This window comes from Hordeum vulgare, chromosome 3H (genome assembly GCF_904849725.1).
Source record: "Hordeum vulgare subsp. vulgare chromosome 3H, MorexV3_pseudomolecules_assembly, whole genome shotgun sequence".
Lineage (NCBI taxonomy): Eukaryota > Viridiplantae > Streptophyta > Magnoliopsida > Poales > Poaceae > Hordeum > Hordeum vulgare.
The window spans coordinates 562,233,426-562,251,522 of record NC_058520.1 but is presented as its reverse complement, the minus strand read 5'-3'; positions in this window follow the sequence as shown (position 1 = coordinate 562,251,522).

Genomic DNA, 18,097 nt, shown 5'->3' with positions numbered 1-18,097 from the left:
GTATGTTGAGAGGTACAGAGAGTGATCCATGATTGAATCACTAGCAGCGGTCGAAATTTATCCTTAGTAGCTAATGGACTAAGGAATTTTTCTCGATTATGGAGGTGGTTAAAGAGTTCGTCGTAAAGGGTTACGTTGATGCAAGCTTTGACACTAATCCGAATAACTATGAGTAGTGAAACGGATTCGTATAGTAGAGTAGATATTTGGAGCATTTCCGAATAGCACGTAGTAGCAGCATCTATAAGATGACATAAAAATTTGTAAAGAACACACGGATCTGAAAGTTTCAGAACCGTTGACTAAAACCTCTCTCACAAGCAAGACATGATCAGACCCCATAACTATATGGGTGTTGGATTCGTTGGAATCACATGGTGATGTGAACTAGATTATTGACTCTAGTGCAAGTGGGAGACTGTTGGAAATATGCCCTAGAGGCAATAATAAATTAGTTATTATTATATTTCTTAGTTCATGATAATCGTTTATTATCCATGCTATAATTGTATTGATTGGAAACACAATACTTGTGTGGATACATAGACAAAACACTGTCCCTAGTAAGCCTCTAGTTGACTAGCTCGTTGATCAAAGATGGTCAAGGTTTCCTGGCCATAGGCAAGTGTTGTCACTTGATAACGGGATCACATCATTAGGAGAATCATGTGATGGACTAGACCCAAACTAATAGACGTAGCATGTTGATCGTGTCATTTTGTTGCTACTGTTTTCTGCGTGTCAAGTATTTATTCCTATGACCATGAGATCATATAAATCACTAACACCGGAGGAATGCTTTGTGTGTATCAAACGTCGCAACGTAACTGGGTGACTATAAAGATGCTCTACAGGTATCTCCGAAGGTGTTAGTTGAGTTAGTATGGATCAAGACTGGGATTTGTCACTCCGTGTGACGGAGAGGTATCTCGGGGCCCACTCGGTAATACAACATCACACACAAGCCTTGCAAGCAATGTGACTTAGCGTAAGTTGCGGGATCTTGTATTACGGAACGAGTAAAGAGACTTGCCGGTAAACGAGATTGAAATAGGTATGCGGATACTGACGATCGAATCTCGGGCAAGTAACATACCGAAGGACAAAGGGAATGACATACGGGATTATATGAATCCTTGGCACTGAGGTTCAAACGATAAGATCTTCGTAGAATATGTAGGATCCAATATGGGCATCCAGGTCCCGCTATTGGATATTGACCGAGGAGTCTCTCGGGTCATGTCTACATAGTTCTCGAACCCGCAGGGTCTGCACACTTAAGGTTCGACGTTGTTTTATGCGTATTTGAGTTATATGGTTGGTTACCGAATGTTGTTCGGAGTCCCGGATGAGATCACGGACGTCACGAGGGTTTCCGGAATGGTCCGGAAACGAAGATTGATATATAGGATGACCTCATTTGGTTACCGGAAGGTTTTCGTGCATTACCGGAAAAGTTTCGGGCTCATCGGTAGTGTACCGGGAGTGCCGGGAGGGGTGCCGGGGACCATCGGGAGGGGTGTCACGCCCCAAGGGGTCTCATGGGCTATGGGAATAGATAAACCAGCCCCTAGTGGGCTGGAATAAGTTCCCACTAAGGCCCATAAGGTTTGAGAAGGAAAAAACACAAGGTGGAAAGAGTTTCCAAGTGGGAAGGTGGAATCCTACTCCAAGTAGGATTGGAGTAGGACTCCTCCACCTCCAATTTCGGCCAAACCTTTAGGTTTTGAGGCTGCCTCCTCCCCTCCCTCCCACCTATATATACGGAGGTTTTAGGGCTGATTTGAGACGACTTTCTCACGGCTGCCCGACCACATACCTCCATAGTTTTTCCTCTAGATCGCGTTTCTGCGGAGCTCGGGCGGAGCCCTGCTGAGACAAGATCATCACCAACCTCCGGAGCGCCGTCACGCTGCCGGAGAACTCTTCTACCTCTCCGTCTCTCTTGCTGGATCAAGAAGGCCGAGATCATCGTCGAGCTGTACGTGTGCTGAACGCGGAGGTGCCGTCCGTTCGGTACTAGATCGTGGGACTGATCGCGGGATTGTTCGCGGGGCGGATCGAGGGACGTGAGGACGTTCCACTACATCAACCGCGTTCACTAACGCTTCTGCTGTACGATCTACAAGGGTACGTAGATCACTCATCCCCTCTCGTAGATGGACATCACCATGATAGGTCTTCGTGCGCGTAGGAAAATTTTTGTTTCCCTTGCGACGTTCCCCAACATTGAGAGCATGCACTACAGCTGCTAGCTCGAGATCATGGGTGGCGTAGTTCTCCTCATGCGGTCGTAGTTGCCGTGACAAGTACGCCACGACCCTACCATCTTGCATCAGGACTCCACCGAGCCCGGTTCCAGAGGCATCACAATATATCACGAATTCCTTGTTGATGTCTTGGGTAGCCAATACCGGGGCGGTAGTTAGCCTCTTCTTCAACTCCTGGAAGCTTGCTTCACACGCCAGTGTCCACTCAAACTTCCGGCCTTTCTTCAAGATCTGAGTCATAGGTTGAGCGATGCTGGAGAATCCTTCAACAAACTTGCGGTAGTATCCCGCGAGCCCGAGGAAACTCCTGTCATCCTTCACGTCCTTTGGTGATTCCCAGTTGGTCACTGTAGTAATCTTGGACTGATCTACGGACAAACCGCGTGCCGTCAGGGTATGACCCAGAAATCCAACTTCGTTCAGCCATAACTGACACTTGCTGAATTTGGCATAAAGTTGGTGCTCTCGAAGCTTTCCCAGAACTATCCTCAGGTGTTGCTCATGCTCCTCTTCAGACTTGGAGAAGATTAATATGTCATTGATGAACACGACGACAAACTTGTCCAAATACTCCATGAAGACCTTGTTCATGAGGTACATGAAGTAGGCTGGGGCATTTGTCAAACCGAAGGGCATGACCGTGCATTCATATAGACCGTACCGGGTCACGAATGCAGTCTTGGGTATATCTTCAGGTCGGATCTTCAACTGGTAGTATCTCGGTCGAAGATCGATCTTGGAAAATACCTCGGCCTCGTTTAACTGGTCAAACAGGTCTTCGATCTTGGGGAGCGGGTACTTGTTCTTAATTGTGACTTCATTAAGAGAACGGTAGTCGACGCAGAGTCGAATGGTACCATCCTTCTTTGAAACAAATAGAACAGGTGATCCCCAAGGTGATGCACTCGGACGGATGAACCCTTTCCTGAGCTGCTCATCCAGCTGCTTCTTCAGCTCTGCCAACTCTTCGGAACCCATCCTGTAAGGCTTTTTATATATAGGCCTTGATCCGGGCATGAGCTCAATGATGAACTCGATGTCTCGGTCAGGAGGCATTCCGGGTAGCTCGTCAGGAAAGACGTCCGGGTATTCACAGACTATAGGCACTTGATCAAGCTCTACCTCGGATAGACTGTTGACTCGAGGCACTTGAGCCGATACTGGCTCAGAGACAAACTTGACCTTGACCCCTTGGTTGCTTGTCATGGTAATGGCCCTGTTGGCACAGTCCAAAAGACTCTGGTGCTTGGCCAACCAATCCATGCCGAGGATTACTTCTACACATTTTCATTTAAGCACAATGAGGTCTGCCAAGAAACTCGTCCCATTGATAACTATCTCGACCCTTGTACACCCTAGGTTGGTCCGCAATACTGCTCCCGGGGTTTGAATTGCCATCTTCCCACGGAGTAGAGTGGGTCTTAAACCACACTTCTCCGTAAACCCTTGAGTAACAAAAGAATGCGAGGCACCACAATCAAACAACACTGTTGCTGGAGTTGAGTTGACGAGGAACGTACCCAGAATGTAGTCCGGGTCTTCCTGCGCCTCTTCTGGAGTGATGTGATTGATCCGACCCCTGCCATTGAACTGCTGGTTGCGGGGGGGCCTGGTTCCTTCCTGGTGCACCTTGACCGGGGTTGGGTGCATTGGGATGCGGTGCGTCGGGCTTCTTGTTGGGACACTGCCTGGAATAGTGCCCAGTCTGACCACACCCAAAGCAGGTGACTTGCCCCGGAGGGTTGGTCTTGACTCCACCGTTGTTCGGCGGGTTGACTGCTGGCTTGGCTTGCTGTTGAGGCTGATAATTCTGGCGGAACACCGGATACTTGTACTGCTGCTGGTGAAAGTTGGGTCTTGCAGGTGCTGACTGCCATGGTCTTGGTCTTGCGTTACTGGGCCCTCCACTGCCTATCAGTTTGCGCTTGCGGGTGTCGTCCATCGCACGACGCTTGTCTTCCAGCATAAGCGCCTTGTTAACCAGCTCGCTGAAAGTCTGGCAGTCGCAAACCACCAGCTGGTATTGCAGGGACTGTTGTAACCCTTCCATGAAGCGTTCCACCTTAGCGGCCTCAGTGTTAACATCTTCGGGCGCATACCTCGACAAGAGGTTAAACTTCTGCAGGCACTCCTTAACAGTTCCACTGCCCTGCCTCAAGGCTCGGAATTCCTGCTTCTTAATGGTCATCAGTCCAGGTGGAATGTGAGCCGCGCGAAATCCTTCCTTGAACATCACCCAAGTGATGACTTGCCCTATCCGCATGATCTGGAATCCATCCCACCATGCTCTGGCGGTGCCTCCGAGACAGTGAGAAGCATAAAGGACCTTCCCATGATCGTCGGTGCACTTGACCAGCGCAAGGAGGTCTTCAATGGTGCGAATCCAGTCATCGGCGTCAAGTGGTTCAGTCGACTCCGTGAATATGGGAGGCGTAGTCCGCATGAACTCAGATAGAGTAGAGCGACCACCGCCATTCCCATTCCGCGGCGGGTTGTCCACCAGGACTTGAGTCAGCTGCTGAATAGCGGCATTGCTGGCTTGACGCTCCTCCCGAAGACCTTGAAGGAACTGAGCCATTGTCAAGTTCTCAGGAGGAGGTGGTGGCGGAAGGTCTCTAGGCTGCTCGTGGTGACCTCCAGCGTGAGCTTCTCCTTCGGTTCCCTGCGGCGTCCCTGAGGAGCCGGCGCCGGGGTTGCCGAAGGTGCTGTTGCGGGTTGCGTTCACCATCCTGTCATAGAAACAGACAGGTCAAAATGCCACCTTGCTCGGGAATACAAGGATTCGCTCCTAGTAAGAGGGGGTCCAATACGTGCATGTACCAAGTTTTCAAAACCAAAGTTTTTGACAAACTGGAAATTGCATTCATAAAAACTAGGTGATGTAGTCACTTACAGGCTGCCTAAGGCAATATGTGACTTACATCACGCAGACATACGCAAATTAGAAACGGATACATGGATACCCTATGCTCGGGGGTACTCCTAATTGCCTACGCTAAATCCTACGCGGCGGACTGCTCGGTCTCAAAGGCGGACTCAACAGGATCCTCATCTTCATCAACATCTTCTTCCTTTATAGGAGTGGAAGAAAGAATCCGCACGTCACGGCGTCTCTTAGGCGAGGCGGCGAAGATCTCAGTGTACTCTTCCGCTGTCAGGCGGCGACTCCGAAGAGGGACTGCCTGGATGGGTAACACACCACCCCTAATGGAAACAGCTGTCCTCCCTTCAGGTGCGCCTGCCTTCTTTAGCTTGCGGTTCTGCATCTTCTCAGCGTGGAGCAGGTCCTTGACTAGGTGCAGCTCTTGGCGAAGCTTGACTGATTCCTTAACCAGGAAGTGCGTCAGGGTGTCCGACGAGAGACTGAAGTAGGTGTGAAACCTTAATGGCATCCCATCCTCCGTGGCTGGGGTGAGTGTCCAACTCCCATCCATTCCTTCCTTAATGAAAGGTAGGTGACGAGTGACACGCTCATTAGCCATCTCAGGGAGGATGCTGCGGAGTTGCACGAGCGCCTCTCATGCAGCCGTCTCCACTGCCAACATCAGCTCTCCCATCTGTGGTCCTTCGAAGAACCAACTAGACGGGGAGTCATTAGCCTTCACTATCACGTCCACGTGATATTCCTTAGTGTCGGCGTTGACCCAATGCTCGTGGTAGAGGAAGATGGGCGTGCGACGTACGTGGCACTTCTCGAGACAATCCACCAGAAGGAGTGGAAAGCCGGTCTCCAGAAGCGTCTCAGGTACGGCAGCCATCTACAAGGCATAGGAGAGAAGTCAGAAGGTTGTATGTGCAAAGTCTTGTGCAAGGCTGGCGTTCTAACGTTCTCGGCTAACGTCCATGCTATCTAAGGCGTCCTATAGTCAGGATGGCTCTGATACCAGTTCTGTGGGGACCCCGACTAGCAAGTCGAGTTCGCCGTGCCCAGTGACCCCAAGGATCAATGTTCACTGAACACAGATACTGAATAATAGAGTCTTACATCCAAGTACCGAAATTATTACATCAAACGACCAGAAGGTCGGGTTCAAGAGCGAGGCCTAAGGCCAAATTAAACAGATACATCGAGTAGCGGAAACTCGTAAGGGCTAAGCGGTGCCCATGCCATCAAGCCTACACCAACAGGCATTCTGACTTGGAAGCGTCCTAGATCGCAGGTTCGGCTGTGACGGCGTACTCATCGCCAAACTCCGGTCCTTCCATGTCTGGTCAATAATATAACCAGTGGCAAGCCAATGAGTACTTTGAATGTACTCGCAAACAGCCCATGATATGAACATTTATAGTGAAAAATAACAGTAACATGCATCTTTAGTGGAATGCAATTTGGTGGAATGATCAGGTTTATGCAACGGGTTAAAGAATTACTCTTGAATAACAGGTTACAGATATCATCATATCTGCTAAGGGTTGAACCATCCGGGTTCACCCTATATGCCAAGTCATCGCACTTGTCATAACCTCAATGTATTAATGAGGGCTAAACCATCCGGGTTTACCCTATATGCCAAGTCACCGAACTTGGTCATATTCTATCATGATTATAACAACACCTTTTTAACAGCACTCACACACACTTTTGGTTTATGCGGAAACACTGGACGTAGTTTAAGCAGCACCACCCAACTGTCCTTGACCGTGGACACGACTATTCGAATAGTTTACACTCTGCAGAGGTAGTACGCTGGACCCACGAGAAACGGGAAACTTCCGTGTCATCCACGACTCGCGGTATATCACATATACCCGAGGTAAGTACCCGATCATCATCTTTCCCCTGACGATACTAGACAAAGAGGTCCACTCGATTCGTACCCAGCCCACATGTTGTACGTCTTACGAGCACCGACTCTGGACAATATCAACCATGCGGGGACCAACGGTGTGCCTGGAACTCATAATAATGGCATAGTCGTCCTACCTGGCACGACCCCATCACGAGAGTGACACCGATCACTCCCGCCACTAGTAATGTGGCTCTTTGCTAGCACCGACCAGAGTAATCAATAAAGCCCCGTCCCATAAAGGGGTATCGTGGTCGTACTGGTAAGGTTGGGACGGTCGACACATCATAAATCTAATCCCATTTCCGAAACCATACTCACACAAAAACACCGGTGCATCACTTCACCAAAAGTGATCACCAACTCATCATCACCCTCGGGCATTAGTGGCACCCGACGGGGTTTTCATAAATTCTTCATTTAACTCATCATCATGCTCATGATAAAATGCTTCTATCTTTACTTGTCAACATGGTAATAACATGACCCTCACGGGGTAGGGTCAAGCTCAATGCAATGATCTTATAACTTTACTAATCAACATGACAGTAGCATGATCCTCATAGATAGTAGGGTCAGCTCATCATGTTTGTGCTCCGAGGAGCCATGTGAATAACATAACTACCATGCAAGTGCTTCGAAGAAGAAGCCTTCGGTACCATCACATCAATGATGAACCGGCACTGTGATCACATGCAACGGGAAAAGTACGTGCTATTCTAGCATGCATCATTTCATATGCTCAACTCATGGTCAAAGGCTGCTTGCCTTGGTCAGCTAGGTATCCGGGGTCTTTGAGGTCTTCCGCTCCGGATCCTCCGTCACTCGATAACTCTACCGTCGAGAAAGGAATAAATAAATAATAGCTCTCACTAAAACAGATCACAAAGTGCTTTTAAAAATGTTGCAAAGTTTGAATAAATTCAGTTTATCATTTAGGAAAATGTTTCCTATAGTTTTTATTAGCTAAGCATATTTATTTAAAAGCAAACAGAAGCAAATCAGTGCTTTTAATATCAATTTATTATACCAAAATAGTTTCTGTTTTTGATAAATGTCAAACACTACAGAATCAAATAGTACACATTTTTCTACTGGCTAAATATTTTTATAAAAATCATTGAAGTTACTGGATTAAAATAAAAGGAAAAGGCCAGGGGAACAAATCCAGCCGGCCCAGCCAGCAGGCCTAGCCACCAGGCACGCGCGGGCCAGGTTCAAACCTGACCTGCGGGCCCCTGGGGTCAGCGTCAGCGGCTGTGCGCGCTGGCTGCCCCAGGACACCGACAGGTGGGCTCCACCTGTCGGGTCCTTCTCCTACCTCCAGCCAGAGAGGTGGAGACGGACGCCGGCGAGTCTGTCGTTGTCCTCAGGCCAATCTAGGAGCGGGAACGGGTCCCTCGTGCCTCCGCCTACCTGCCCGTGGTCGGGACGTCACCGGAGGTGGTCTGGGTCGCCGGTGACGAGGTGACCGTGGCGGAAGGGTTTCGGGTTGGTGTTGAACTAGTGGCTAGGGGCACAGATTCACTCGGGAAAGTTGGGGGAAATGTTCCTGGTGTCAAGGGGAGTGTAATGGGAGGTCGGGCAGCGCAGGAGCCGACGTGTAGCCGGAGATCGACCGGAGCTCCGAGGCGGAGGGGCCTCGGTCGATCTCGAGCACCGGGGCTCTGCGAGCTCGATTGGGTGGCTAGGGGGTGTCTACTGGTTGTTCTGAAGCTCTTTGGAGGGTGCTGGGGTGCCGGGGGGACCTATTTATAGGCCAGCGACGGTGACCCGACTCGGGCGCGCCGGTGACTCACCGTGGCGCGCGTGCGAGCACAGTGAGGTACTGGCCGCGAAACCACGGGTTCGGGACGTGGTTTAGGACTTCCTGGTGCATCGGCCGCAGAGGGAAAGCGAGTGGGGTCGAGCCGCAGCGACCGTGCATGCTCGGCCGCGTCGGGCGCGCACGGGCACGCGTCCCCTGAGCTCTTGCGCGAGGGGAGAGGGTCCCTGGGGGTAGCTTTGCACTGAATAGATGTCGGTGGAGTGTTTGGACATCACTGGGGAGGTTGGGACCGGCCGGGGCGTCGTCCCCTTGCGGGAGGCTCTCTGCAGCGCGCCCAGAGCGCAGTTTTGGCATGCCACGGCATGCTGGCGTGCTCTGGGGCACTTGGGACGTGTCCTCCATGTCCTGAGTGTTGCTGGGAGTGTGCCTAGCCGTTGTGGTTTAGTGGGAGCTCGAGTTGGTCAAGGGAGCAAGGAACACTGGTGTTGCCAGTACTGCCCTGCGGCTCAAATTGGAGTTCTTGTCACTTGTGCTTGGAGTTGGGGAGGGGCTGATTGACTGGGTGCTCAGGGTGTTCTGGGGCTCTAAGCCACCAAGTTTGAGGCCTTGCCATTGGGTAAAACAGTGGCTAGGAGGGGTTTTACCTTCCTGTCAATAGGTGTTTGACGGTGACTTGGGGTGCTTCCACTCCACCACTGGAAATGAAACTTAACAGGTTTTGTCTTGGGGTAAAAACATGGGGTTTCACCAAATTTGAGCTCCATTGAACCAGTTTGGCTTTGTAAACTTGAAAATGCCTCAAAATGACCAGTACTGTCCTTTACAAAGGAAGTGTGGCCAAACAGAGTTTCACAAATCCCATCTTTGGTGTGGAGTCCTCATTTGGGGTGTCAAACACCTCTGCAAAGTTTCAGCTCCATTGGAGAAACTTTGCAATGTAGAGTTGTTCCAATTCTACTCTGGACAAAGAGGGTTTTGGGCTCATTAGGTGCACTTCCCCACCTTGGATCAAGGTGAGATTTTAGGTGAGCACCTAATATGGCTTGGGAGGGCTCCTGTAAGTTTATGGGAATTTACTGAGATAATTTACTTTGGAAACATCTCAAAAAGCTAAAACAGACAGAAATGGTTTTCAGGGTTTTACTCAAATAATATTAATATAAAACAGGGTTGAAAATCTAATATATGGAAAATATATGTCCTTCTGAGCTTCCATGAATTTCTCAGAAATTTCTAAGGCAGGAAAGCAATTTTCCTTGTGGGAATATCATTACTGGCCTTAGAAACAGACATAGATATAAAATAGGAAAATAATATTTTAAATCACCAATTAATGTTTTTAATGAATGAAAATAATATTTGTATCAGACCACCAACTTTGGTTGGAAGTGCCACTTGGCTTCCTGAGCTAGTAGTGTATCCCAACATGGTGAAGGTGGTCTTGATATAAAGGAAAAAAGGTTTTTGAAGAGAGCAAAATAATAAGTTTTCATGGGTTTAAGTCATCAAACAAGCAAGCATTCACTCATACAAGGGTTCACATTGTACTCACAACATTATTTGAAAAAGTTTTAACAAGCTCTGATTTTTGCAACATAAAACACTTGTGGTGAAAAACAGGTTGTGACACGCCACCACCGCCTTTGACAGATCAAAGCACGGGACTATAATCCGCAGTTCTAGATCTGACATTCTAAGGGAAAAAAGCACCACAAACTCCGTCGTGTGTGTTGTACTGACCATGAGACCACATGATGACCTACAATAGAGGGGATCGCAACGGTCTTCGAGGATAGTATTTCACTCAAATTTATTGATTCGACATAAAGGAAGCCAAAGAATATTTATAAGTCTTAAAAGTTGAATTGTCAATTTAACCATACATATGGGATAACATTTCTGACAACGATTTATTAGTAGCACAATAATATGACAGCAGTTGTGATACAGAACGGTAGCAATAGCAATAGTAACAAGTTTCTCGAAGGTAGAGTAGTTGATTGTAGCGTGGACAATAACAATAAAGTATAGACATGGAGTAGAGATGGATATTCACATGAAATTCAATATGTAACTATCACAAACCTAGAGCGATACATAGTAACTACCACTCATTAATCATATGTAGACATGTATTTTGTATATAGTCATACGTACATGCGATAAGAACTTGCAAGAATCTTTTCTCCCAGCCTCCTGTGTGTAACAACCCTAGTGTCATGCCATAGTAAGCTCATGCTAATGGTGCCATGTCATCACAATTAATTTTGATAAACTTCACTTTGATGCAAACCCATCCCAAATTCAAATTTTAAAATAAAGCCAAATTATTATTCTTCAAACAAAAAAATGTTCATAGTGTTGCAAATAATCTGTGCCTAATTGTGGGATAGAAACCAATATTTTATAAAGTGGCTGACTGCTCTGAAATAAATAAAACAGAGGCCAAAACATTAGTTCACAATGCCTTTTCTAAATTATAGAAATATAAACTATCTTAAATAATTGCCAGACTTTTTTGGCAGTGTCTATTATTACATTATAATTATTGGCGCAGGTTTTATATTTTATAAAACTAAAGTACTTTTGTTTTGGAAATAAAACAGAAAAGAAAAGAAAAAGAAAAGGAGAAATGACCTACTGTACTACTGCGCTCAAGTAGTACAGTGGGAGGCCCAGCCCACCTAGCTTGTCTTCCACCTCTCGCTACAAGAGGCACGGGAGGTCGTGGTCGGCAACCTATGGCCATGGCCGCACCTAGTCAAATGTCGGCCATCCCTCGGCTCCTGTGGAGCTTAACCCCCTCCCCCTCTCTCCCGTGAAACCCTAACTCCCTCATTCCCCCCTCGCCTCTATGTGTTCTTCCTCGTACAAGTCGAGCGAGTCCGTCGCCATGGCGCCGCCTAGGTAGCACTGCCCCCTTCTCGTCTCTCTGACGTATCCACGAGCACCGTCGTTGTTTGCTGCTTCCTCTCCAAGCATGAGCTTGAGCTCTGCACCGACGCATCGACCAAATTGACCTAATCTTCATTGCTATTATCAATGGCGAACTTCCTCGATTCCGACAACTCTACTGTTACTAGCTTGTCGTCGGGCATCCGTGTGCCTCCTCGGTGAACACATCGTCACATGTTATGAGATTTGCTTGGAGCGTCTTGTATGATATGAGTCTTTGATTGTTTTGCTTTGTGTTTTAAGTCTTGGATCCTTGCTGGACACACCTTTTTGAGAGAGCCAAAAATTATGCTATGCTTGCTCCTATGATTCACTTCAATTTTTAGAGCCATGGATTTGCTCTAATACTTCACTTATATAGTTTTGACCACGCTCTGCTAGAAATGCTCTCATGGTTCACTTAGATTTATTTGGGAGTTAGTAATTTTTTTAAGAAATTCTCTCTTACTTCACTTAGATTATTTTGATAGAAAGAAAAATTGTGCTCATGTTCTTCACTTAAATTTGTTTGAGCTTATCAAAAGCAACATATGAAAATAGTCCCAAAGTGATAGATATCCAAGGAGGATATAATAAAAATTTCGTGAAGAACATTAGACAAAATAAACTTGATTCTTAGTAATGGTTTTGAGATATGATGATATGATATGTGAGTCATGTTGATGAGTAATTGTGCTTTAGTAAGAATATTGATGTTAAGGTTTGTGATTTCCTGTGCACGCACGAAAGTCAATAGTTATGCAATGAAATTTATATCCTATTTGTGGTGCATTATTCGATGTTACTTATGCTTAATGCTTGGATACGAGATTTTTCCTTTCTTGTTTGGTTGCTTCTCAATATTTTTGCTAGCCGTCATTTTGCACTAAGTATGATCACTACTTGTGTATCCAAAACCCTTTAAACCATTTTTGCCATACGAGTCCACTATACCTACTTATATGCGGTATTTCCATGCCGTTCTAAGCAAATTTGCATGTGTCATCTCTAATTTTCAAAATAAATTTCTCTTTTGTGTGCTCCACCGCTCGCGAGGCGGTGAGGGGTGGCAAATATTTTCCATGCTAGATATGTTATTCTCGCGATGAGTGCTTATTCACTTGTCATTGCACGTGAGTGCGACAAAGGTATTAGGGATGCCCAATCCCGAAATGAAAAAAATGAATTTACTTTTCGTTGTCAAATAATAAATTCCTTGGAAAGTGTTGGTACAGAGGTCACCCGTGGATATGGACAAACCATGGAAAGTGAAAGTAATGGTGGAAAAAGGAATAAACTTTATTTTCTGTTTGGGAACCGTCTATGATGTATCTAGCATGAAAAGTGTTGGGAGCTTTAAGTCGTTTTCGTTGGTGGGAAAAGTATGCCTCCCAAAATGTTTTTATCTCTCAATTTTTTTGCTTTGATCTTTGGCACCTCTACAAATCCCTACTTCCTTCTGCGAAGGGCCTTTCTTTTACTTATGCAATTTTTATTTTGAATTTGATTCTCCATCTTCTCTCATAAAGCACCAACTAAGGGGCACTATGATCATATTTGAGCATTGGGTGTAGCTAATATTCGAGTGTGTTTCATGAATGGATCAATGGTTGAGAGTAATGGGCTAGGGATAACTTGCTTTAGTGTTGATATTTTGAAAGACATGGTTGCTTGTTGGTATGCTTGAGTATTAAAGTCTTCAAGTCAAAACTAGACTATTGCTTTGAACCATATAAAAGTCCAAATGTCCATGCTATAAAGAAAATAAATGTGATGAACATGTTAGGCAGCATTCCACATCAAAAATTCTGTTTTTATCATTTAACTACTCGAGGACGAGCAGGAATTAAACTTGAGGATGCTGATACGTCTTCAACGTATCTACAATTTTTGATTGTTCCATGCTGTTATATTATCATTCTTGGATGTTTTACAATCATTTTGTAGTCATTTTATATCATTTTTTGGTACTAACCTATTGACATAGTGCCCAGCGTGAGTTGCTGTTTTCTGCATGTTTTTTACATCGCAGGAAATCAATACCAAACGGAGTCCAAACACAGCGAAACTTTTTGTGGATTTTTTGGGCCAGGAGACATCCAGTGGGCCAGGAATGCTCCTCAGGGGAGCTCTGATGGGAGCAAAACACACCAGGGCGTGCTTGGGGGCTCAGGCGCGCCCCGGTGGGTTGTGCCCTCCTGGTTGGCCTCCCGCACCGCCTCTTTGTTCTATAAATACCCCAATATCTTAGAATCCCTAGGAGGAGGGACGAAAATCAATACCAGCCGCCGCAGAGTCCAGAAACACCAGATCCAATCTTGACACCATCACAGAGGGGTTCATCATGTCCATTGGTGCCTCTCCGATGTTGCGTGAGTAGTTCTTTGTAGACCTACAGGTCTGTAGTTAGTAGCTAGATGGCTTCCTCTCTCTCTCTCTCTCTCTTGATTATCAATACAATGATCTCTTGGAGATCCATATGATGTAAGTGTTTTTGCGGTGTGTTTGTTGGGATCCGATGAACTTTGAGTTTATGATCAGATCTATGTTTTTATCCATGAAAGTTATTTGAGTCTTCTTTGATCTCTTATATACGTGATTGATTATAGCCTCATATTTCTTCTCTGATATTTTGGTTTTGTTTGGCTAACTTGATCTATTTATCTTGCAATGGGAAGAGGTGCTTTGTGATGGGCTCGATCTTACAGTGCTTGATCCTAGTGACAGAAAGGGAAACGACATGTATTTATGGTTGCTATTAAGGATAACATGATGGGGTCTATTTCTACATAAATAGATCTTGTCTACATCATGTCGTCGTTCTTATTGCATTACTCTGTTTTACCATGAACTTAATACACTAGATGCTTGGTGGATAGGGTCGATGTATGGAGTAATAGTAGTAGATGCAGGCAGGAGTCGGTCTACTAATCTTGGACGTGATGCCTATATAATGATCATTGCTTGGATATCGTCATGATTATTTGAAGTTCTATCAATTGCCCAACAACAATTTTTTCCCACCGTTTGCTATTTTTGTCGAGAGAAGCCACTAGTGAAACCTACGGCCCCCGGGTCACTTTTCATCATATTTTCCTTTGCGTTCTATTTTACTTTGCTTTTACTTTCAGGTATATTAAACCAAAAATAAAAAATATACCTTGCTGAAATGTATTTATTCCACAATCTATATATCATATTTACCACTTTTACCTCACGTTATTTGCCTATCTTGAGGCGCCGAACCCCGAAAGGAATTTCTGACGCCATTGCCGGGGAAGATCAAGTCAAGATAGTCTCCCGCCAACGTGCCAATTTCTGGCGCCGTTGCCGGGGAGGGATTGACAACCCCTTTAACACATCGGGTTGCGAGTATTTGTTATTTCTGTGCAGGTGCTGTTTACGTGGTGTGAGGAGGTTCTCCTACTGGTTCGATAACCTTGGTCTCATCACTCAGGGAAATACCTACCGTCGCTATACTGCATCATCCCTTCCTCTTTAGGGAATTACCGACGTAGTTCTAGCATACATCAAAAGGAATTTGTGGCACCGTTGCCGGGGAGGATCTTCAACATCAACCAGGTTCCTAATCACAAATCCCATCTCCTCGCAATTTACATTATTTTCCATTTGCCACTCATTTTCCTCTCCCCACTTCACAAAAAATTGTCGTTTTATTCGCCCTCTTTTTCGTTCACCGTTTTCTCGTGAGATCTGTTTTTGTGTGCAATCTTGTCTACCACTTTTTGTCGTTATGGATAGCTCTTCCTCTATTGCGTACACCCCCGAGAGCGAGGTTCTTAACTTTAAGCAAATGGGAGGGAAGAACTTAAAAGATGCTTTGTATAGGATTTGCAATGCTCATAATAGATCTATGTGTAAGCAATCTACCGTTGTTCTTCTTTGTTGTTTTTATGTGGGCATCACCACTTGATATAGATTCATCCTTGATACGATTCCGGTGGAAACTTCTTGATGTGTCCTTCTCTTGATGCTTTTAATGCTTTGGGAAATTTAGTGGGTTCACCCGCTCTCATGATCAATGAAACAATCGTTACCCTTGAGCATGTTATGGAAAGACTAGGTGCTATCGAAAAGAAAATGCTTACCGAGGAACATATTGAAAACATGGATATAAAAATGCAAAGCTATGCTACTAAAATTGGGTCAAAAGAGGGAGATGTTTTCAAGTTGTTAAAAGAAAAGAATACTATAATTCATGAAAGAATCGAAGAAAGCCCGTCTAGGATTGATAAACTGGTAGAAATTTCTTCTAATCTAGGCACGGCCTTTGCTTCCGCCAAAACTCCCTTAAATATTAGTAAGGCTACTCAAGCCACTAAAATCAAGGGTGCAACTTCCAGCAATGATAAAGGAGATCTTAAGATGATTAGTATCCATCCCAATTTTATTGAAGTCATAAGAGACCCTTTTTGCAAAAATAAGTTTAGCAATCTCGTGCCTAGAAGTTTTGTCGTTGAGAATTTATATGCAAAGTCCCTAGAAAACCCTAAGTATTCGATCAAAGAATTGAAGGATAAAGATGACAACACTTAGATCCTACGCGTTATGCCTAGCTAGGGGCATAAAATGATAACGCTTGTTGGAGGCAACCCAACTTATTTTTTTTGTTTTTTTGGTTTTCTTGCTGTTTTCAATAAAATACATAATTATACCTCTTTTTAGATGTGTTTTTGTGGTTTAAATTAGTGTTTGTACCAAGCAAGGTCTTTGGGATGATTTGGGTGAAAGTTGATTTGATCTTGCTGAAATACAGAAACTTTTATACTCACGAAATCATTTTTCATTTTTAACAAAAGAGTGATTTTTAGTTGATTCTTTTTGCCTAAGATAAAAAAACAAATTATTCACGTCATCCTAATTTTTAAGAATTTTGGGAGTTACAGACGTATTCGAAGTAGTAAGATTGCTACACACTGTTCTGTTTTTGACAGATTCTGTTTTCTTTGCGTTGTGCGCTTGTTTTGAAAATTCTATGGTTTTCTTTGATGAGGTTTTGACATAGAAAAGTTGGAATGCAGTAGATATAATGCAAAAATAAAATATGAATAGGTTTGCCATAAGAGATGTTAATATCAACACCTCTAATCACTAATTCATAGAGGTGTTGATATTAAGAGATGTTAAAATTTATTGAACATGTGAAAAAATAAAAGGGCATGGTGATGATGTGTGAGCATTTCTATTTCTCGTTGAAAACCTAGTGTTATTTTGAGTCGGAGTCACGCGATGATTAATTCCTACCAACCCTCTCCCTCGGAGCATGCGAGTAGTACTTTGATTTGTGATAAGACTACTAAAATTTTGAAATAAGTATATGAGTTCTTTATGAATAATGTGACACCATGGACATATGCAGTCTCACCTCCTCATATTTGCCACTCTCTCCAGCACCGCGCATAGCCCATTCTTACCTTGAGGATTGGTGCAACTTTCGCCGGTGCATCCAAACCCCGTGACATGATACACTCTATTGCACATATGCCTTATTATATACTCCTCAAGACAGCCACCATCCCTACCTATTATGGTATTTCCATAGCCATTACGAGATATATTGCCATGCAAATTCCATCGTCACTTCACATGACTAGTTCGTTCATCATCATATTGCTTTGCATGATCATATAGATGTGACATAATATTTGTGGCAAAGCCACCATTCATAATTACATTTTTGGCAAAGCCACGAAAAATCATATGATGAATACATGTCATGCTAGATCATTGCACATCCCGGTACATTGCTAGAGGCATTCATATTGGAGTCATGTTGCTTCATTCATCATATCGGGTTATCCATGAGTTGTAAGTAAATAAAAGTGTGATGATCATAATTTTTAGAGCATTGTTCGGGTGAGGAAATAAAGATGGGGGAGGCCAAATGATCCCACCATAATAAATAAAATTAATGAGTGAAAAAGAGAGAAGGGACTTTGCTACTGTCCTTTACCACACTTGTGCCTCAAAGTGACACCATGTTCATCATGTAGAGAGTCTCATGTTACATCATTCATATGCTAGTGGGAATCAAAACTTCTATAAACTTGGCTTGTATATTCTGATAACGGGCTTCCTCAAATGCCCGAGGTCTTCATGAGCAATCAAGTTAGATGCACACCCCACCTAGCTTCAGTGGAGCTTTCATACACTTATAGCTCTACTGCATCATTTGCATGGTAATCCCTACTCCTTGTGTCAGTATCTATCGATGTGTATCTCCATAACCCATTGGTACGCCTAGTTGATACAAGACTATCTTCTCCACTTTTCAACCCCTTTGAAACCTACCACTTTACTCTATTCCACCTCATTTA